The sequence below is a fragment of the Ovis aries genome, chromosome 22 (assembly GCF_016772045.2).
Source record: "Ovis aries strain OAR_USU_Benz2616 breed Rambouillet chromosome 22, ARS-UI_Ramb_v3.0, whole genome shotgun sequence".
Taxonomy (NCBI): domain Eukaryota; kingdom Metazoa; phylum Chordata; class Mammalia; order Artiodactyla; family Bovidae; genus Ovis; species Ovis aries.
Genome location: NC_056075.1, coordinates 37,313,408 through 37,335,941, shown reverse-complemented (window position 1 = coordinate 37,335,941; position 22,534 = coordinate 37,313,408). Strand labels below are relative to the sequence as shown.

The 22,534-nt window shown below is 45.9% G+C and overlaps 2 long non-coding RNA genes across 4 annotated transcripts in view; both read left to right on the top strand.

Moving 5' to 3' along the window:
* LOC121817669 (uncharacterized) overlaps positions 1–22,534 on the top strand; it is a 108,937-nt gene that overhangs the window by 25,637 nt on the left and 60,766 nt on the right. The window lies entirely within an intron of this gene.
* LOC121817670 (uncharacterized) lies at positions 488–20,550 on the top strand. Its single transcript, XR_006057720.2, has 2 exons — positions 488–3,742; positions 4,216–20,550. It is a non-coding gene; the product is annotated as an uncharacterized LOC121817670 (long non-coding RNA).

The following is a 22,534-nucleotide window of genomic DNA, read 5'->3' as shown; positions in this document are numbered from 1 at the left end:
CACACGGAGATAGATATCAGGCATTAAAATACTTAGGATTCAACAGTGCCTGAGGAATGTGTGGGCCCAGATTATAACCTTTGGGGTGGAGGGGTAGGTGAGGAGGGTCGTTGCCTCCTACAAAGTCAGAAAAGGCGACTCTGAGAACGCAAGGCCTCGGCTCCGGCTCCACACGGAGAGGGAGCAGCTGGGTCACAAAGGTCCCCTGGGCCCTTTGTTCCTTCCGTGTGTTTCAGCCCCTGATAATAAATCGGGTGCTCCTATGTGGCAAACAAAATTTAGATCACCGGGAGTCACCTCCCTGGCTCCGAGATTTGACCCACGCTTCCCCCTCCCCCTCCCCTCCCCCCCCCCTCCCCTCCCCCTCCCCTCCCCCCCCCTCCTCCCCCTCCCCTCCTCCCCCCCCCTCCCCCCCCCTCCCCTCCCCCCCCCCCCCCCCCCTCCCCTCCCCCTCCCTTCCCCCTCCCCCTCTCCTTCCCACCTTCCCCACCCCCCTCCTGCCCTGCCACCGCAGCCAGGCAAGGCGCCCTCAGGAGGAGGAGTGAGGTATTGCACATACCTGCACTCCTGGGTACTGCTGTGCACGGAGCCCCATCCCCTAACCCAAGTCCCCCGCGAACGCGTGTGCTTGCTCATTAGAACACAGCTGTCCCTCGCCAACCTGCCACCCCATTTTTGCCCCTAAACCCTTCCTGTCTGGGCACCCTGGATCCATTCTGTTTGTGAAAATCTAGGCCATAAAACAGGCCCCCTGAAAGGATCAGACTCATCTCTTCCCCTTCCAGTGCATCTCATCTACCAAAATTCATTCATTCATGCATCCAGTCAGCTGTCCTTTCAACAAGTACTCCTCAAGCACCGATTGTGTGGGGGGTATGATCTGCCATGAGAAAACCAGAGCTGATTTTAGTCCAGCCTTCCAGGGGCTCACTGTCTAAGGAGGTGAAGCCGATATGGGAAGACAGGTACTATGGGGCCTCTCACGGTGTTTGAGAGCAAGTAAGCAACATGACTGGGTACCCAGTGACTCACTCAGCGGCAAAGAATCTGCCTGCCAACGTAGGAGATGCAGAGTTGCAGGAGATCCGGGTTTGATCCCTGGGTCGGGAAGATCCCCTGGAGTAGGAAATGGCCACCCACTCCAGTATTCTTGTCTGGGAAATCCCATGGACAGAGGAGCCTGGTGGGCTACAGTCCATGGGCTCTCAAAGAGTCAGACACAACTGAGTGACTAAAACAACAAAAAAAAACAAACAAAAGCAACAGAATATAAGAAACATGAGAGGGACTTCAGGGAAGACATGGTGTTTGCCCTGGGCCCTGAAGATGCGCCCACGTGGTCTATGGTAACTGAGGGTGACTAAGCACTCCAGGTGGAGGGAATGGCAAGAACAAAGGACGCCACTGTGGTCTAAAAACTTTGAGTTTTTAGAAACTGTGAGTCACTTTCAAGGTAGAGTCAGCACACCCACCCCCACTCTGACCTTCAAACATCCTTGTGAAGCTGATAAGGCAGGGATAATTATTTCCACATCACAGATAAGAAAACCAAAGTGCACTGAGGTTATATACATTCCCTAGGGTTGCACAGTTCAGATCCAGCGAAGCCTAGATTCCAACTCAGGCTTCAACTTCCCAGATCCACCTAAGGCTGGAAAGTTAAGAAGAGGTCAGTTTGCCAGGGGTCTTAAATGAAAAGCTGTGAAGTGTAGTGAAAGTCGCTCAGTTGTGTCTGACTCTTTGTGACCCCATGGACTATAATACAGTTCGTGGGATTCTCCAGGCCAGAATACTGGAGTGGGTGGCCATTTCCTTCTCCAGGGGATCTTCCTGACCCTGGGATAGAACTCACATCATTTGTGTGTCAGGCATTGGCAAATCTTATGAGGCAATTGCTTCCCAGGTGGTGCTAGTGGTAAAGAATCCACCTGCCGATACAGGAGACATAAGAGAGGCAGGTTCAATCCCTCGGTCAGGAAGATCCCCTGGAGGAGGAAATGGTAACCCACTCCAGTATTCTTGCTGGGAAAATCTGTCCTTGGGAGGGAAAATCCTATAGGAGCCTGGTGGGCTACAGTCCATGGGGTCTCAGAGAGTCGGACATGACTGAGCATGCAACGCATGCTTGAGATACTGAAGCAAATCTTATTACCTCCATTTTACAGATGAGCAAACTAAAGTCCACAGTGGTTAAGGCACATGGCCATGATTACCCGGGGAGTACATGGCTTATCCTGGAATGTGAACAGGTATTCCCACCTGGTGCCTGAACTCCTGATGACTACCTCTAACTACCCCTCTTAGGTCTTACATGCCACTCAGACAGCCAGGGGCGGGGTGGCTTCCATCACCCACCAAAGTGCATCTGCCTAGCTGCCCTTGGCTGGCAAACCTCTCCTCAATCTGACCCAAAGTTACCTTTTTCCTTTGTTACCTCCCCCTGGGTCCCTAGGGGTGCTGCTGCCACAGCCCAGCAGGCAGGAGGCCAGATCCAGGCTGTGATACAGAGAGAGAGAGAGTCCCTGTGAGCTGGAGTCCCAGCCTGGGGCGTCACAGCAGGAGACCTCGAAGCCCGGCCAAGCTCAGTGAGACTGTGATCAAAGCCGGCGGGGGGGGGTATGGCGGAGCAACGAGGAACAGAAGTGAGCAGGGGTGAGGCTGGTCCCCTATCATTCCTGTAGCTGCATCCCTGGCCTGGGGTTTCTGGAAGGACTGGGACACCCCATCCCTGGGTGCAAGGCCGAAGACCTCCCTCCTCACCCTATTCCCCTGCCGGGGCTGGGGGCTGACCAAGTGGAAGCTGTTGTTGTCTGTGGATAAATGAGAATTCAGTCTTCCAACTTGGACTTGGCGACCTCTCCTCCTTCAATCCCTGCTTGCTGGCAGCATCTCAGGATGCTGTACCCACATCCGTGCACTCTGGCATAGCTGCTTTCACTTTCCTACATGGCAGATGGATGTGGGTCCCTCCTGGGAAGAGCGTGTTACACTCTTCATGGCTCTAGGCACGGCACCATGTGCACTGCAGGACATCTAGAAATCCTGGAGACCTGCTTGATGGAGAGATATCCTTTGTGTGGCCCTAGGTCCATAAAAGCACTGGAGAGGGACATTTAATGAGAGTCAAACTGGCGCACAGTGTAGAAAGAGCACTGTCTGTCCAGGAAGCCCAGACTCAAGGTCTAATCGTGGCTTTGCCACCGGTGTCCCCACCAAGCCATGTCACATCAGTTTCCCAGTCTGTAACGCTAAAGAAAGGCTAGCTGACCTACAGTTTCCATAAAGCTTCCCTATCTTCTCCTACTGGCTCCCTCTTGGTCGTTGTTCCTTCTGGGTCAGCTCCTCCCAGAGGCCCTCCTGGACCACTCAGGCTATAGCAGATCCCTCTCTCCCCTGTGTGTTAGTCACAGTCGTGTCTGACTCTGCGATTCCACGGTCAGTAGCCCATCAGGCTCCTCTGTCCATGGGATTTCCCAGGCAAGAATATTGGAATGGGTTGCCATTCCCTTCTCCAGGGGATCTTCCTGACCCAGGGGTTGAACCCAGGCCTCCTGCATTGCAGGCACCAACCATGTCACTTTCTTTGCTGTTTCCATCTGACCTTTTCCTGTTTGGGTATTATTTTTGCACTTTTTTATTAACCCCTGAAGAGGTTGTAAGTTTCACAACAGGGAGCCTGTCTGATCTCACCTGTGCTGCTCCCTGTTCTGTCTCCAGAGTCCACGATAGAGCCTGGCACAGGGTAAGTGCTTAACTGATGTCTGTTGAATAAATGGATGAATGAACTGTGAGCTCTCTTCCATGTCATAAAATATTCTTCAAAACCATGTTTATAATGACTACAAAATAAAGTGTGGGTATATTAAAATATACTAAACCAATCTCCTATTGTAGGATATTTAATAACTACCATTTACTAAGTGCCTAAGCACAATCACTTTTGTAGCCCTATTTCCTGTCTCCTAACTATAAGCACATCAGACACAAGGGAACAAGGGTCTTCTCTTCTTAGGTTTCACTGTCTCCGGCCCCAAGCACGGCCTGGCACACAGGTGCTGTTCAAAAGTAATTATTATTACATAAAGTAAGGGCTTCTTCCTTCCCAAGAACACTTTCAATTATTTCATTCTTCTCTATAGTTCTACATTTTGAAAGTTGTTTACCCAGCAAATGCACTTATCATGTTCTAATTATGCTCTTACTTTAATATGTCAGTTTTAGCTGCAGTCCTGCCCTTCTGGCAGCTTCTGGCCACCACGAGAGAATCGGCATCACCACGTCCAGCTGATATCATTCCAGATCACTGCAAAGGAATGTGAAGTATCAATCAGCCCAAGTGATCTTTTCAGGAGCATCTTCACCATGCCGTGAGACTCTTAGAAATTGCAAAAGTGCTTAGGAGTCTACAGAAAACTCTCAGCCAACCCTGTGGCTCTGAGATCCCGGTCCTGTGCATCCTTACCCCTGCCAGGTTACCTGAAGAATGGCAGTCTTTATCTGTCTTCCGACTGCTGTAGCTCACTGCAGACCACCCACGGACCAGGCTCCGCACTGAGACCAATTAGGGCAGAAGAATAGTACAATTTCCAAGATGTTCACTTGGTTCTGGCCCCAGAAACACATGAAGTGGGGACACGAGCCTCTCTGTGACTGTGCAAAGCAAGTCCAGATGGCACGAGATGCCAAGAAATCCTGGGGTTACCCCTTGGGGTGCCCCCTCCAAGGGCAGGCACAGCCCAGGCCTGGTGCACTTCCGGATGGCTGTCTGAAACAGCCCAGAACCACCAGCCTGTAAAGAAAACACAGTGAATGCTGTTAGATCATGTCAACTTTAATGTGCTCCCATAGTATTAAAAACACATCTGCAAGGAAACTTTTGACTCTTCAAAGGCTCCCTACAGGCAAAAATTTCCCTTAAGCCTCATTCAGGAGGAAGAAAGAGGAAGACAGAAGAAGACCTCATGAAGTTAGAGAGAGAGATTGGGACAAATCTGAAGTCAACCAGAAAGATGGGGATGGAGGGACCAGGACCGGAGGCTCATTACTCACACCAGTTTCTGCCAGAGGATACAGGCGGGGACTGTGTGCCCAAGGAGACTGTCCAGAAGTTAAGAGCAGGACGGCTCCATACAGTTGGGCAGGTTGTGCACGGCAGCAGGGCACCCTCCCCTCCCCAGCAAGGTGGTGCCAATCACCTCTTAGATATGGTAGATTTATATATTTATTCCATTTCTCTGGACTGGGATAAAATGTCTAATAATCAATGTATTATAACACTTTTCCAACAGATAGAAGTAACATGTCTTGGGGAAGAAGCCCCTTTTTCTAATCTGCCCAGAGGTGCTCTGTGACTTGTGATAACCCTGAGGGAAGTTACTCTTATTTGGGAAGCCCTGGGCAGTGTTTGGATATTGGGGTATATGGCAGATTCCATGTTTGTCACACAGATGCCAAGATCAAGTTCATGTAATCAAAGGGAACATAAATCAGCAAGGAGAATATTTCTATACCCATCTGATTAACACAAGTTGAAATAATTGATAATATCCTCTGTAGTGAAGCTGCAGGAAAACACATACTTTCACGCACTGATGGTGAACATATAACTCATACAGACTCTTGAAGGGAGAATTTGGCAGTATTTATTACAAAGCATATATTCTTCCACTTAGTACTTTCTTTCCCTTCTAGTAATCCACCTTGGGGAAACTATCACATATGTGAACAGAGATACATGGTACAAAAATTATTGTTGTTAGTTAAGTCATGTCCAACTCTTTGGCCACCCCATGGACTATAGCCCACCAGGTTTCTCTGTCCATGGGATTTCCCAGGCAAGAATACTACAGTGGGTTGCCATTTCCTTCTCCAGAGGATCTTCCCGACCCAGGGATCGAACCTGCATGTCCTGCATTGGCAGGTGGGTTCTTTACCACTGAGCCACCAGGGAAGCCCCATATACAAAAGTACTCCTGTAATAATGAAAAATTAGGAATGAGTTTAACATCCAGAAATAAGGCAAGAAGGTATAAACTGGAGTAGTTGGTCCATGGAATAGGCAGGGGTGAAAAATCCTGGAATAGTGTTATCAGTTCTCATAAACTCCTATGAGTACAAACTAAAAGGAGAATTGTATTTCTCACTGGACTCATGTAAACATACAGGGAAAGGTCTGAATAGACACTCTTCAATCTGTTGACAGTGGTCGTGGCTAGGAAGAGAAGTCAACTTTTGCTGTATTTATTCAAATTTTCATAAATGAGCCTTCCTCCTTCCCCTAAAGAGTCGAGTGGTTTAGCTCATTGAACTCTGAGGTTGGACTGATTTGAATTCAAACCTTGGTCTTTGTTTTCTTAAGCATCTGACTGAGCAGTTAATGATGTAAGCATTAAATGAGAAAAATCCATATAATATGCTTAATGCAATACATAGCATATGAGACTGGCTCTATTAGCATTGCTTATATCTTGGAATCTCTTCTCTCTCCTTGCCCCCAACCCTTTCAGAGCCTGAGTAGACACTAATAAGTGTTTGATGAGTGAATAAGGTGGCTCATTCCAAGATTTTTTCTGAATATAAAGAAATATGAAGAGAATAGGCTTAGAGAGGCAGATCTTACCATTTTCACATTTCCTCCAACTCAAAGTGTTTTTCAGACTGTAGATTACACTCAATTGATGGGCTATAAGTCAATTTATGGAACAGCAACCGACATTTAAAAAATACAGAATAGAAAATATCAAAGTGTAAGTAAGAAGTACTATTACATCAACTTCATTTTGTGGATGTGTGTACTAGGTTGCAAGGTAAGATTAATCATGGTAAAAATTACATGGGGAAACCCTGCTTCAAGTGCAGCCTTATTCTATTACAGTCTGAGCATGTGGTTCCCAGCCTCTGCTGCCCAATTGTCTGCTAAACATCATGGGTCAAGGGGAAGCATCATCTGATAAAGCAGCCACGTGAACCTATTGGATGGACATCCAACAGTGTCCACACGACAGCATTCTCTCTTCCTGCCTCCCAGGATTCATCAGGATGATTCTGACACTCGGGAGAATAGGAATCCCCAGCCCCATATGGGTTTCCAAGGGCTGCTATAGCAAAGTACCACAGACTGGGTCAGACAGTAAAGAATCCGCCTGCAATGCGGGAGACCTGGGTTCGATCCCTGGGTTGGGACGATCCCCTGGAGAAGGGAAAGGCTACCCACTCCAGTATCATGGCCTGGAGAATTCCATGGACTGTACAGTCCATGGGGTCGCAAAGAGCCAGACACTACTGATTGACTTTCACGTTCACAAACTGGGTGACTTAAAACAAAATAAAAGTATTCTTTCACTATTTAGGAGGCTAGAATTCATCAAGATGTCATCAGAGTCGGTGTCTTCTGGAGCCTCCAAGGGAAAATCTTTTCCATGCCTCTCTCCAGCTACTGGTGATTGCTAGAAAGCCTTGGTTATTCCTTGGCTGTGGCAGTTATAACTCCCATTGCCACCTTCTTCGTCTTCACCTTGCGTTCTCAGCCCTCTGTTTCTATGTATTTCTGTTTCTAAACTTCCTTCTTCTTATAATGACACCAGTCACTTGACCGTTCATGCTGTTGTTCAGTTGCTATGTCATGTCCGACTCTTTGAGACCTCATGGACTGCGTGCAGCACACCCGGCTCCTCTGTCTTCCACCGTCTCTCAGACTTTGCTCAAATTCAGGTCCATTGAGTCAGTGATGGTGTCCAACTATCTCACTTGATTAGGTCCACCCTAATCCATTATGACCATCATCTTGATTATATCTCCAAAAGCTCTATTTCCAAGTAAGACCATATGCACAGCTTTTGGAGGACATGAACTTTTTGAGGGACACTGGAGAAGGCAATGGCACCCCACTCCAGTGCTCTTGCCTCGAAAATCCCATGGACAGAAGAGCCTGGTGGGCTGCGGTCCATGGGGTTGCATAGAGTCGGACATAACTGAGTGACTTCACTTTCACATTCTACTTTCATACATTGGAGAAGGAAATGGTAGCCCACTCCATTGTTCTTGCCTGGAGAATCCCAGGGATGGGGGAGCCTGGTGGGCTGCCGTCTCTGGGGTCGCACAGAGTCGGACACGACAGAAGCCACTTAGCAGCAGCAGTAGCAGCAGCAGCCGGTGCAATATCTCTAGCCCCAAAGAGAGAAAGGAACCACATGAATACTTCCTTCTGGAGGAGAATCAGGATGGAAGTGATAATGAAGTCCTTCTCTGGCCTCTGTGCTCTGAGCATCGGACTGGGGGCCTAGAACTCAAGACGCTTGGAATAGAAGGGACAAGTTCTACACCATGGAACCCATATCCACAGCTTTGGAACAGCTAGAAGGGTTTTCCTAGTTGGTAATAAGATTTGGGCCATTGAACTTCCCTGGTGATACAGTGGATAAGAATACACCTGCCAATGCAGACGACACAGATTCTATCCCTGGTCTGGGAAAATTCCACAAGCCATGAAGGCAACTAAGCCTGTGTGCCGAAACCACTGAGCCTGAGGGCTGGAACTCCCAAATTGCAGAGCCTGTGCTCCAAAACAAGAGAAGCCACCGCAGTGAGAAGCCTGTGCGCCACAGCAAAGAGGAGCCCCCGTTCACCGCGTGTAGAGAAAGTCAGTGTGCAGCAATGAAGACCCGGTGCAACCAAAAATAAAAAATAATTTTAAAAAACGTTTGTACCATCATCATTATCACTGACCATTATCAGTCTATGACCATTATCACAGACTGAAGGTTTTTTCTTGGGGGGCATTGAGATCACAGCCACCATCTTCTCATATTATAGTTGAAAAAAAACTGAAGTCCAGGGAAGCTAAATTTGTTTCCTTAAGTCACATGGTTGGTGAGTGGTCAAGTGAGGTCAAGAGCCCAGCACTGGACGCTGCCCAGTGCCCTTCATACATGGCCATTTGTCTTTTTTTTTTTTTTTTTCTCTGAATACTTAATTCTAAAAACAATGGTGGCACCTACAGGCGGCTTGCAGGAATGGAGGAGAATTTAGTTCTTTCACAGTGTTCAGCCTCCTCACAAAGGCATCTCAAATTTTTAGAAAATATGTTATTTGATAAAGATTGCTTCAACCTTATAAAAGTGTGAAAACAATGTATATCAGCATCTTTAGAAAATTCTGTGAATGTTTTTGTTGTTGAAACATTTTGCCTAAACTGATTCGGTCTGCTTGATGCAGTCTGTAACTCTTGCAGCTTTGGTCCATGACCCTTAGTCACCCCTTCCTTTCCAACCAGGCTGTCCCCCACAAACCCCTCCAATAGAATTCAAGAGTCTCATGGAAAAGTGACAAGACCCTTGCTGTCTCCTGAGTGTCTACTATGTGCGGCCTCCATGCTAAGTGCTGTACGTGAGTTATCTCATTTCTCCTTCGAACAGTCCTTTGAACAAGGAGGTTCTGTCTCTTCTAGTAGATGGGGAAACTGAGGTCAAACTTCAGCCAAAACAGGCATTTTTTTTAATAAAAATGTTTCTAGAAGGAACATACACTGTCCAGTGTCACAGGCCTCATCACCCCCTGTTATGGTTATTGCATTCATATAAAAATAATATAATATCTACAATATAATGCATACTAATATACTTTTATCTTATAAACATAAGATAATATTTTATTTTCTAAAAACATATTTATTGAGATAATTCATATATCATACCATTCACCCATTTAAAGCATGCAGTTCAATGGTCTTCAGTATATTCACAGTCAATTCTAGAACATTTCCATCACTCCATAAAGAAACCTTGTTTACCCTTTAGCCGTCACCTCCCTATCTTTCCACCCACCACCAGCCCTCCGTGTGCGTGTGCTCCGTCACTTCAGCTGTGTCCGCCTTTGCAACCCCATGGACTATACCCCGCCAGGCTCCTCTGATTATAGGATATCCAAGGCAAGAATACTGGAGCGGGTTGCCATTTCCTACTCCAGGAGATCTTCCCAACCCAGGGATTAAGCCCATGCCTCCTGCATCTCCTGTGTCTTTCTGCACGGATAGGTGAATTCTTTACTGTGCCACCTGGGAAGCCTCCCACTAGCCCTGAGTCATCATCAGTCTACTTTCTATCTCTGTAGGTTTACCTGTTCTAGACATTTCATGTAAATGGAATCATACCATAGGTGACTTTTTGTGTCTAGCTTCTCTGACTTAGTGTAGTATTTTCCAAGTTCATCTGCATTGTATCTATACTGCCTAGATCCATATATCTACACTGCATCTCTTTTTATAGGTGACTAATATTTCATTGTATGGATACACCACATCTGGTTTACCCATATATCAGTGGATGTAAATTTGGAAGATAATGCTTTCTTAATACTATATGCCAGTCCCTGTTCTAAGGGCTGTATCTCATTTAATCCTCACAACAACTTTTATCAGGTGTTATTATTACCTCTTTTTTACAGAGAAGGAAACTGAAGCACAGAGAGATTATCCAGCTTGCTCAAGATCACACAGCTAGAAACACTGGTTTGGCCCTTAAGTTTCTTTGTTATTCCCAGTGGCACATGACCCCTCTCTTTATTGGAGTCTTTAAGGACAACTCATACATACCTCAGCCCACTCATGTATCCTGACGTGGAATCCAAAATGGCGCACCAAGAGCCTCCCATCCTCATTACTTACCTCCCCACTCCCCACCCCTTCCTAACTACCCAAACTTGACTCTTTTTCCAAGCTGCTCAATCACCTTCACACTCAGGAACATTCCAGAAAACCACTTTCACAGTGCAGACAAACACCTTTATTCAACAATTGATGTTTGGTCAACAAACCTATTCAAGAGGTGTCATCTGAGCTCTGTAAAATCCTCATTATTTGGGGCCTCACTAACTCAATATTTGTGATCTTTTCATGACACTGCGCTGGAGTAGAGTATGATTTCATTAGTAAACGTTTCTTCACTATGAAGTACAAATTCATAGTGAAAAGATTGTAGAAATCATGTTTAAATAAAGTGTTTTCAAGCCTTCTCAAAAATCGCAGAAATCTTCCCCCCTCTCCCACAAGCAACCTAAAGCTGACATGCAAGTTACACAAAACTCTTATCCATTCTCTAAGTAAGTCCCCTAAAGATCTTCCAGGTAACCTTGCTAAACAAGGTAGTGACTGGAGTCATCTCGCATGGCTGCCTCCCTTCAAAATACGTGGTATTTCAGACTGATTCTCTGATTCTCCGAATCCATCCTGATCCTCAGCTCCACTTCTATGGAAAGGCTTGTTTTTGCCAATCAGACATTCAGATTCCCTCTCGGAATCAGGTAGTGATCCTCAGATTCCCTCTTGGGCCACACCAAGTGGAGAAAGATTTTAGTTCAGATCCTAAGAGGGAACCAGCAAGAAAGGACCCCGCGAGAGGCAGAAATTCTGAGCTTGAAGACCCCTCATTCTATTCATGAAACCATCATTTTTCCCAGAGAGAATTTCTGCCTGGCAGAAAAATCTGAGGACACGAGGGAGAGCCTGCAACCAGCTCAGACAAGTGCTCAATACCTTTGGCCTTCCACATCCTGGCTGTCTTTGATCTAGGCATTTCCTGTGGTCCAGCAAGTGAGAGGGAGGTGGGAAAGGCTGGTGTGGAGAGAGTCTGCAGACGCTCATGTCTCCAAAGTGAAACTTTCCACTTCATTCTAGAATCTTAAGCCCCAAATTATAAACTGGTTCAAGCTGTCCCAGTCTGTCCCAGTTTAGGGGTTCAGTTCAGCTCAATTCAGTCGCTCGGTCATGTCCAACTATTTGCAACCCCATGGACTGCAGGATGCTAGGCCTCCCTGTCCATCACCAACTCCAGAAACTTGCTCAAACTCATATCTATCCAGTCAGTGATGCCACCCAACCATCTCATCCTCTGTCATCCCCTTCTCCTCCTGCCTTCACTCTTTCCCAGCATCGGGATATTCTCCAATGAGTCAGGTCTTCACATCAGGTGGCCAAAGTAATAGAGTTTCAATTTCAGCATCAGCCCTTGCAATGAATATTCAGGACCAATTTTCTTTAGGATTTACTGCTTTGATCTTGCAGTCCAAGGGACTCTCAAAGTTGCACTGAGATTTCAGTCTTCTGCATGTTCCCAGGGGACACCTTTCATCCTATCTGCAGAGCAGCTTCAGTGCCATCCCATGCGGTGAGGGGCCCCGGGGGAGAGCAGTGTGTGTGTGCACGCTTAGTCGCTCAGTCAGGTCTAACTGTTTGCAATCCCATGGACTATAGCCTGCCAGGCTCCTCTGTCCATGGGGATTCTCAGAGACCTGGAGAAAGGCAGAGGCTTCTTCTGACCCACTGTACCTTGGCTTCCACTATACCACCAGCTCCACTGTGGTGGATGCAGAGAATACCAGACAGGGAAGCCAGACAATCACTAGGTTGAGGATTTTGAGGGTTAGCCAGAGAGAGAGAGAGCTGGGATCAATTAGCAATGTCTGCTGCGAGCTTGGGAAGGAGAGCATAGCCACCTTTCATGCCCTATATTTGCCACTCCTGACATAGATCCCCAAAATCCTCTTTGGCTCAGATCTTGTACGATTTTCTGAGTCTTCTTTTCTGTGCTGTTTTCTTTACCTTCTCTGAAGACCTATCTCAAAGTCTGTTCCCACCCATTGGGAATTGACAGTGGTCTGCAGACAATTGCTTATAGAGTTTGGGGCATGCCAGTTAGAGACCCAAGGCCAATTAGATACCATCAAGGCCAACTCTCCACCTTGAGACTAGAAATAAGCTCTAAAGAACATCTCACTCTGTCAACACTGAACTGAAATCCACAGGGCATGAAGCAGAGTCAAGGCAGATGACTGTGTTAAAGTTTATCTGCTATGAGACTGATGCTAGACATGGCCTCCATCTGCATGGCAGAGGCATGGAGAAAGTCAAATACACTCTGAAAAAATTGTAAAGAATTTCGAGCAGAGGCCTGCTGGCAATAGGGGAGTCTCCTTACCTGTAAAGCAGAAATGAAATAGTGCTTCCTTGGAGAGGGGTGGTTGAGACCGTGCAGTGAGGTAATGCATACAAAGGGCTCAGCACAGAGCCTGGCACAAGTGCTCAACGCCCAATAAACGTGATTCAGGGTCCATAGTATTATTTTTCTCTAGGGTCACCCTCTGGTGGCATTGGGCCTAAGGATATTAAATCTACTCTGAAACCGGCCCTCTCATCAGCAGGGCGGGAGCCTTCGATCTCACCACCAGGGCCCCCGCGTTGGCCAGTTCCAATAACACGATTAGTCATTTTTCATTCCTGAGATGTCTGCCCATGGGTGGGTGCATGTGTGCAAGTGTGAGTGCGAATGCGCCTCTCAGAGCAGGGGAAAATCCATATTCTCTCTCTTCTGACCGAATTAATCAAATAAATCTTCTGTAAGGAGCTGCTAAATGAATCACAGATGGCTCTGCCCTTTTACAGGTTGCAGAAAGCACCCGTTACAGTTCTTTTAATTTATCAGAGGAAAAAAGATGCCCTTGTGTGCCCCTTCCCGCTTGCAATAATAATCAGAACCAGTCTATTTTCCAAGGGTCCGAGACTCATTTTCAAAAAATGTGTATCAATAGATGTAACAGCGGGAAGATTATTTTGCCAAGTTCCAGCCTCCAGCACGGCAAAGGTGCCCTGGCTGGGGAGAGCGTTTATAAAACCACATTTAATAAAAGAGAGTGTTATATTAAGTATGTTTGCTAGTGTATTTAAGCATATGGTTTCCATATCAGGCGTAAAGATGGCAAACACATGCTCTACCTTCTTTCTAACCTTTCTTAGAGACGTCCGTTCTAGGGGGTGGTGGGATGGGAGGCTTTGGGGTGGATGTGACTGAGTGTGTGTTGTTTTGCTTTGCTTTTTACAACTCTGGCTCACATGGAAAAGCACTGAGGAATGTTCAAGAAAACATGGGAAGACTCTCTGCTACTTATGTAATTAACCCAAGAAACTTGCTTTTCTTACTTTCTTCAACTGTCCCAGCCTTCTCCCAGCTCTCTCTTGCTTCCTCCCAGGCGCTGGGGGCTGGCTGACTTTAAAGTGTGAATCAATTTCAGCTGCAAAGAACTTGAGCTCCTGGATTTTAAACATGAACCCCTTGGTAAAGCAAGGGCTCTGAAGATGGCTGCCTGACTTTGCGTCCCTGAGTTCCTGTTTACCAGTGAGGCATCCAACTCCAGGATTCATCTGTCTGTTAGTGTTGTTATTCACTCAGTCGTGTCTGATTCTTTGTGACCACATGTTCTGCAGAACGCCAGCCTTCCCTGTTCTTCTATCTCCTGGAGTTTGCTAAAACTCATGTCCATTGAAATGGTGATGCCATCCACCCATCTCAAACTCTGTCACCTCCTTCTCCACCTGCCCTCAATCTTTCCCAGCATCAGGGGCTTTTCCAGTGAGTCAGTTCTTCACATCAGGTGGCCAACTTATCGGAACTTCAGCTTCAGCATCTGTCCTTCCAATGACTATTCAGGGATGATTTCATTTACTGATATTCTGCTTTTTGGTGTTTGGCTTGGGTATTGAGGATTTGATGCTTTTCTTCAGATCAGAGGCAACAGGCTGTAGTCCTATAGCCCTAGGATCCCCAGAAAGGTAGCCAGGAAAACTCTCCCACAGCCCACTCCCCTAAAACAGTTTCAACAATCCTTCCATTCTGAGATAATCCCAGAAGCCAAAATGCCAAACTAGGAAGGGGACTGGCGGGGGGGTGGGGGGCGTCTGCAGTGAGGCCGCCATGCCCACCCCCCCACCAGCCCAAACAGATTTGCCGGAGCGAGTTATAAATCTACTGGTACCATTTCTTTTTCGTCACTTGCCTAATCCTGTGCCCTTCGTTTCATGTGCTGTAATTATTAACATCTGCTTTCTGCGCCTGGCCCGCATGGAGTTTGCGAAGGCAGTTTTCAGTCCAGAACAATGGTGACAGCTGTTTCATTTAGCCTAGGGCCAGCACTTCCTGTTCAGTCTACATCTGCCCTCCTGTGTCCAATTTCTGATTCGGGGTTTTCTGTTTTGTTTTCTGGGTTTTTTTCTTTTTTCCCTTCATCTGACCTTACTATATGTTTAAGAATTTCTAACTTAACACTCCAGCTAGTATTTCTAGCACATATGCTTATTAGATTGGCGACAGCCAAAAAGAGAGATAGGAGAAAGCCAGGACTGTCTTCTGCAGCTAACAAGGTGGAGGGCAGACAGAGGCACAAAGGAGGTCTGACCATGAATTTAGGGGACCAGACTCAAGGAAATTTCTGGGCCTTGAAGTTGAATTATAGGCTGACCTCTCTGGAAGCTAGGCACAGGAAAAGCGGCCTTAGCTCACCTGTCCCCTGGCCCAGTATCATCTCCATAGCTTATTTGGTAAGAGGTCACTCAAACATATCTCCGAGGGAACCATGTGTCTGGGTGGCCACCAACACACAAAGGCCCTTCTTCCTTGGGACTCAAGGAAGCTCGTCAGGTGAGGCAAGATTCAGAGGCTCCCAGTTCACTTTTTGCACTGAGGCTCCAGCAGTGCAATACAAACCCTTCCTAATTTGTACGGGGAGGTCCATTGGACGGGAAAGGACCATACGGCCGTCAGGCAGTGCTCGGTATTTATTGCCAAATAGGGCGAAACCCAGTCCCCACTTGGATAGGAACTGCAGGTGGTGCAAGTGTCCTGTGGGCGCACAAGGCTGAGCGTGCAGAATCACCCATCAAAGGCTCCGGATCTCCAGAGGCTGCCTCTGCCTCTCGCGGGATCTCTAGTGTGTGTCTGCACCTCTCGCGGGATCTCAGGGCATCAGGACTGGAGATCTCGCAAGAGCTGATGTCCACCTCACCCCGTTACAACTCTTGGCAGATGAACAAACTAAACGCCAGGGAGACGGGGTGCTTTCCTGCGGTTGTCGCTTGGTCGAGCTTGATGCTATTGGACAGAGAAGCAAAAGAAGGTAAATCTGTGCTGCTTCCAGGGGCTTGAGGCTTTTCCACCGTTTCTACATGAAACCTCTCTTTCAATCCCAGACCCTCTCCGCCCTTCTCCGTGGCTCACAGGAAAAGAGATCGGGACCCTGCTCCCAGGTAGGAACAGTAAGGTGAGCTGGAGAGACCCCAGCTTGGCTGTCAGTACCGAAAACCCAGTCCAGGACTGCTGCTGGCTGCCAGGGTCAAGTGCTGGACTTAGCACTTGAGAAAAGAGTTCATGCTGGCTGGACACCTGGGGGTCATGGAGGTTCTTAACCTGTGACCTAGGCCCCGTGCCCTTGCAGGAGCCAGCGAACAGAAGGCACAGCTCAGGTGTGAAAGAGATGCAGTTGAGAGGCCCCTTTTCCCCAAGAATCCCCGCCAGATATCAGGAGTGCAGAGTTAGGAAGGCCCTGGACCGCACCCCACCCCCACCCCACCCTGAGACCCAGCCCTCCCAACGCTTGGCTTGAGCCTGGAGCAGCCCAGAGGCCACTCCCAAACGATCATCAAGGGCTATCCCTAAAGTCTGGAATCAAAGGAGCTGATGGATGGTCCACAGGAGGCTGGGTCCTGTGGCCGGTCCACCCAGCTCTTCCAGGAATGCCAGCCCCGCCCCTTTCCCTGCCCCCACTCACCGTCTCCCAGCCTCGCCCTCCCCCTTCCCTTCTCTCTCTCACTCACTTCTTTTCTTCTTAAAGTTAATTGCAACTTTTTCTCAGCGCCCTGATCTGGATAAGCCACATCTCATTAGAAAAAGATTTAGCTGGAGCCAAAGCAGGCTGGAGAAGGAATCCCTAATCAACAGAGAAAAGATTCGGGTGTAATTGCTCTCTCCCGCCATCCTCCCCCTCCCTCCTCCAATCTTTCTCTGCTCATTAATCTGAAAAGAAAGTCACAGTTGAACGTCTTGGTGTTCAAGTACCTGCTGCTGTGGCAAACAAATCGAAGTACTTGGGGTTTTCTTTTGTGGGGGTGTCTGTATAGAGAGCTTTGGCTGTTCTGTGTAGGAGTAAAGCATTTTGCTCTTGGGGGTGTGTAAGAAGTACCTTGGCTGGGAGAGTAAAACTCTTTGGGGGTGTGTGTGTGTGAAGGGCTTGGTTGTGGGGAAAGTGTGAGTGGGTGTGTGAACCCTTTGGTTGTTGGAGTGTGTATGTATGTGAAGCTCTCTGGTATGAAGTGCTTTGATTATTGAGAGGGTGTGTGAAGCTCTTTGATTATGGAGAATGTGTGTGTGGCGGGGGCAAGCCCTTTGGTTGGATGGGGCAGTGAAAGCTCTCGGTGTTGTAAAGCATGCTGGTTGTTGGGTACCTGTGTTGTGGATGTGGGATATGGTTGTGGGGTGTGGGAGTTGTTGTTGGTCCATGGGGATGCAATGGAGGCCTTCAGTTGTTGGTGTGTGCTGGTGTATGCGTGTGGTGCTTTGATTGTTGGATGCATGTAAGTTCATTCACATGCCCTAGTAGCCCCTTTGATGGTTTCCTTTTGCCCCAACCAAATCCCAATGGATGCTTAAATGGTGACACATACAAGATGAATTTAGAAGCAAACCATCTCCCCACGTAGGGAGAGGAGGTGGGTCCCTACTCCCCTCAGAACCTCTGGAGAGCCCAGGCCCCTGTGTCTCAGCTACCTTACCTGCGGTCCCCACTCTGCCTCCGTCCAACTCTTTTGTGACCCCATGGACTGTAGCCTGCCAGGCTGCTCTGTCCATGAGATTTCCCAGGCAAGAATACTGGCGTGCGGTGCTAGTCCCTTCTCCAGGGGATCTTCTGGACCTAGGACTCAAACTTGCGTCTCCTGCTTGGCAGACAGATTCTTAAATGAAACAAATTATGGAAATTAATAATGATGTATGCCTGTCAAGTGCTTTGACGCTCCTGTTTCCTTTACATCGTTTCATGCGACTACTGGAAAAAATTTTAATTACAATGTGGCTTGCACTTGTGGCTCGTGTTATATTTGCATTATACAGCACTGGCCTAGAATATAACTTTCCCTTTCACGAATACTGGTATTCTCCCTTAACCAACGAGCAAACCAGCTCAGGTTAAGTGGCTCTGGCCAACGACACCAGCTGCAGAAGCTAGAATTCATGAGTGATCCTGGCTGGACAGTCTGCTACTTGGTGAAACTCCTGAAACAAGAGCTATATTGTTGTGACACAATCTTATGCAGAGTGTTTAGTGCAGCAGGACTGAAGCACATTTGGAGTCTGGGGGAAATTAAATAAAGCCTGTGACGGGGATGAAGAGGTTTTCCTGACACTAGCCAAGAATGTTAAGGTGTAGGGTAGTTCTCAGTGAGTAGTGCTTGGGCAGGCTTCCGGGATCCCTGCGTGAACTTGACTCAGTCCCTTCCCCACTCTGGTCCTCACTTCTTCCGTCTGAAGAGAAGGGGCTGGATTAAATGTTCTCTGAGGTCCATTGGGGTCTCTGGTGCCTCTCAGCATATTCCCATCCTCCCAGGGATTAAGAGTGAGTTTGTGAGCAACGTGCTGGGTCCTGGGGCAAATAACACGTCTCTTGTGTCACCTGTGAGATGTGGAGAACAGTGTGGACTTGGAAGTGATGCTCTAAGGATTAATGAGAAAATGCAGGTGATGCACGCAGCACATGCAGGGCACATAGGAAACATAAATGCTAGCTCTTGTTATCAGTATAGCAGTAAGCAGGTTGACCAGCTGGCTGGGATAGTTCTGGGTCAGCAGACTCAGATCCGCAAGCAGTATCTATCTTGGATCCTCCCCCTAAGCCGTCACATTCTGAGGCTGAATTTGATCCAGGGATCACCTTGAACTTGGCTTTTGAAGGGTTTGTTACCACTGCAATTCAATTCCCTGATTGCGTGGGTAACAGAAGCACCCAGGAAGAGCACAGATTGGCAGGGGTCCAGAGGACGCTGGAGGAGAGGGAGGGAGACTCAGGTTCTTGTAAGAGGGCATCTTCGGGAATGTTTGGAGGAAGGAAGGTTAGTTCTTAGTGTCGTTTCTGTCCTTTGGTGGTATAGCAGTCACATGTCACTTTTCCATCCTTTGGAGGACTGATGCAGATCCATGACCATAAGCTTTCTTCACTGCTTTTTTTTTCCCACCATGGGAGGACTCTGACTTCAGTTCTCAACAGCTGTTTTCATTTTTTCATCCCTGAATTGTGTGTAAACAACCTCCGATAGTAGATAAAGGCTTTATCAGCTCAGCAGCTCACCTCCTACATACAGCCTCTTTCTCATGAATACAAGTCTGTGTTAGGAGTAAGTTGGACTTGATTTTGTCTGCTGGTTGTTATCTTGGGCTTAATTGGGAGGAATCTTGCATTCAGTGTGTAGCTCCCAGCTGTCGCTAGCGTTCCTCGGCCGCCATCTGCTGGGTAATCCTGGCATGACATAGTCTCCTCGGCTGGCAGGCTAAGGAATGGAGTGTCTTGCATTCAATCAAAAAACAACGGACTTTAAGACTCTGTGGGAGAGGGAGAGGGTGGGATGATTTGGGAGAATGGCATTGAAACATGTATACTATCAGGTAAGAAACGAATAGCCAGTCTATGTTCGATACAGGATACAGGATGCTTGGGGCTGGTGCACGGGGATGATCCAGAGAGATGATATGGGGTGGGAGGGGGAAGGGGGGTTCAGGATTGGGAACTCATGTACACCCGTGGCTGATTCATGTCAATGTATGGCAAAACCAATACAGTACTGTAAAGCAAAATAAAGTAAAAATAAAAATTTTTAAATATATATATATATAGCAGGAACTGTGTACCAGGCATAGTTACAGACACTTGGGATTCATTAGTGAACAAACAGACAAATATCTCTTCTTTTTAGCCCTGAAAATATTCCACTATCTGGAATATTGGGTGGATTTTTGTTGTTCACCCACAAAGTCGTGTCTGGAATGTTATTTATTCACTTACCTACTGAAGTGTATCGTGGTTGTTTCCAAGTTTTAGCAGTCATGAATAAAACTGCTATAAATATTTCTGGGCAAGTCCTTCTGTGTACGTTGTCAGTGTTTTGGATTTGAGCCATTTCTATAGGTATGTAGTAACATCTCATTGTTTTAATTTGCATTTCTGAGGTGGTATATGATGTGGAACGTGGTCTCATAATTTTTTGCCATTTGTATATCTTCTTTGCTGAGATCTGTTCAGATCTTTTGCCAATTTTTAAATCAGATTGGTTGTTTTCTTATTGTTGAGTGTTAAGAGTTCTTTGTATATTTAAGATAATAGTCCTTTATCAAATGCATTTTTTGCAAATATTTTCTCCTCGTTCTCTTGACACTACCTTATCAAGCAGAAGCTTTTAATTTCAATGAAGTCAAGCTTATCAATTACTTCCTCATGGATGGTGCCTTTGGTATTGTATTTTAAAGTCATTGCCACATCCAAGGTCATCTGGATTTTCTCCTATGTTGATTTGCTCTTTTTCTAGTTTTATAGTATGAAAGTTTAAACGATTGATTTTTTATATTTCTTCTTTTCTAATGCATATATTCAGTGTTACAAATTTCCCTCTAAGCACTCTTTTCACTGCATCCCACAAATTTTGATAAATTGCATTTTCATTTCATTAAAATATATTTTTAAATTTCTCTTAAGATTTCTTATTTGACTCATGTGTTATTTACAAGTGTATTGTTTAACCTCCAAGTGTTTGGGGATTTTCCGGCTTTCTGTCTGTTGTTAATTTCTAGTTTAACTCCACTGTTGTCTGAAAGCTGATGTTGCATGATTTCCATTTCCTTTAAATTTGTTAAAGTGTGTTTTATGTCCCAGGATGTGGTCTATCTTGATAAATGCTCCATGGGAGCTTGAGAAAAATGTATATTCTGCTGTTGCTGAATGAACTTGCTTATAAATGTCAGTTATATGAGGTTGACCGAAGGTACTGTTGACTTCAACTATGTCCTTACTGATTTTCTCCCTGCTGGTTCTATTTTTGATAGACAGGTGTTAGAGTCTTCATTATATTATTGGATTCTTCTTTTTCTCCTTATAGTTCTGTTTTTGCTTCATGTATTTTGATGCTCTGTTATTAGGCACATACCCATTAAGAATTGTATATATTCTTAAAAAGTTGACGCTTTTATCATTGTGTAATGCTTGTCTTTATTCCTGATAACTTTCCTTGCTCTGAAGCCTAGTCTGTCTGAAATTAACATAGGTATTCCTCCTTTTCTTTAATTGATGTTAGCCCAGTATATTTTCCTCCATCCTTTTATGTTTAATCCATAAAAGAGAGTTTCTTGCAAACAACATATAGTTCAGTCCTCTTTTTAATCCATTATGACAATCTCTGTCTTTTAGCTTGATATTTAGATCATTGGCATGCAAAGAGATTATTGATACAATTGAATTAATATATACCACATATGTAGGGGTTCCCTTGTGGCTCAGTGGCAAAGAATCCACCTGCCAATGCAGGAGATGCATGATTCAGGTTCAATCCCTGGGTGAGGGAGATCCCTTGGAGAAGGATTCCAGTATTCTTGCTTAGAAAATCCTGTGGACAGAGGAGCTTGGTGGGCTATTGTCCATGGGATCGCACGAGTTGAACCTGGCTTAGTGACTGAACAACAATACCATATATGTTACTGTTTTCTATTTGTTGTCCTTGTCCTTTGTTTCTGTTTTTGTCTTCACAATTTTTCTGCCTTTGCGGCTTTAATTGAATATTTTATATAATTTCCCTTCTGCCTTTCTTAATGTACTTCATTTTAAAAAAAATCATTTTAATGGTTCCCCTTGAATTTGCAATATAGATTTACAACTACTTCACGTCCTCTACTTTCAAACACCTTTTCACAGGTAGTGCAAGTACCTTATAATAACAACAAAAATAACATATAATAACAAAAACAACAAGAAAAGTCTCTACTCTTCCCTCTCATTTCTTATATCATTAATATCATTCAATTTGCTTGTTTGTAAGCACACATGATATATGTGTATTAGATTATATATCCTTATATATAATGTAATACTGCTACTGCTGCTGCTAAGTCGCTTCAGTCGTGTCCGACTCTGTGTGACACCATGGACTGTAGCCCACCAGGCTCCCCCATCCATTGGATTTTCCAGGCAAGAGTACTGGAGTGGGGTGCCATTGCCTTCTCCAATATAATGTAATATGTTGTAGCTATTATTTTGGACAAACTACATTCATAAGATCCATTAAGAATAGCAAAAATAACTTTTTTATTTTACTTTCCCTTATTCCTTCTCCAGTGCTCGTCCTTTCTTCACATAGATCTGAGTTTCTGATCAATATAATTTTTCTTCTCTCTGAAGAATTTTTGACATTTCTTGACAGTCGGGTCTACTGGTAACAAATTCCCTCAATTTTTGTTTATCTGAGGAAGTTTTTCTTTCTCCCTCAGCTTTGAAGGATAATTCCTAGAGCATCGGATTCTAGACTGGTGGGTAACATTCTCTCAACACTTTAAAATACTCTGCTCTGTCCTCTTCCTTCTTGTTTTCTGAGGAGAAATTGGAATAATTCTTGTCTTTGCTTCTCTATAAATAAAGTGCCCCCCACTGCTTCTTTCAAGAATTTTTTTCTTTGTCTTTGATTTCTTGG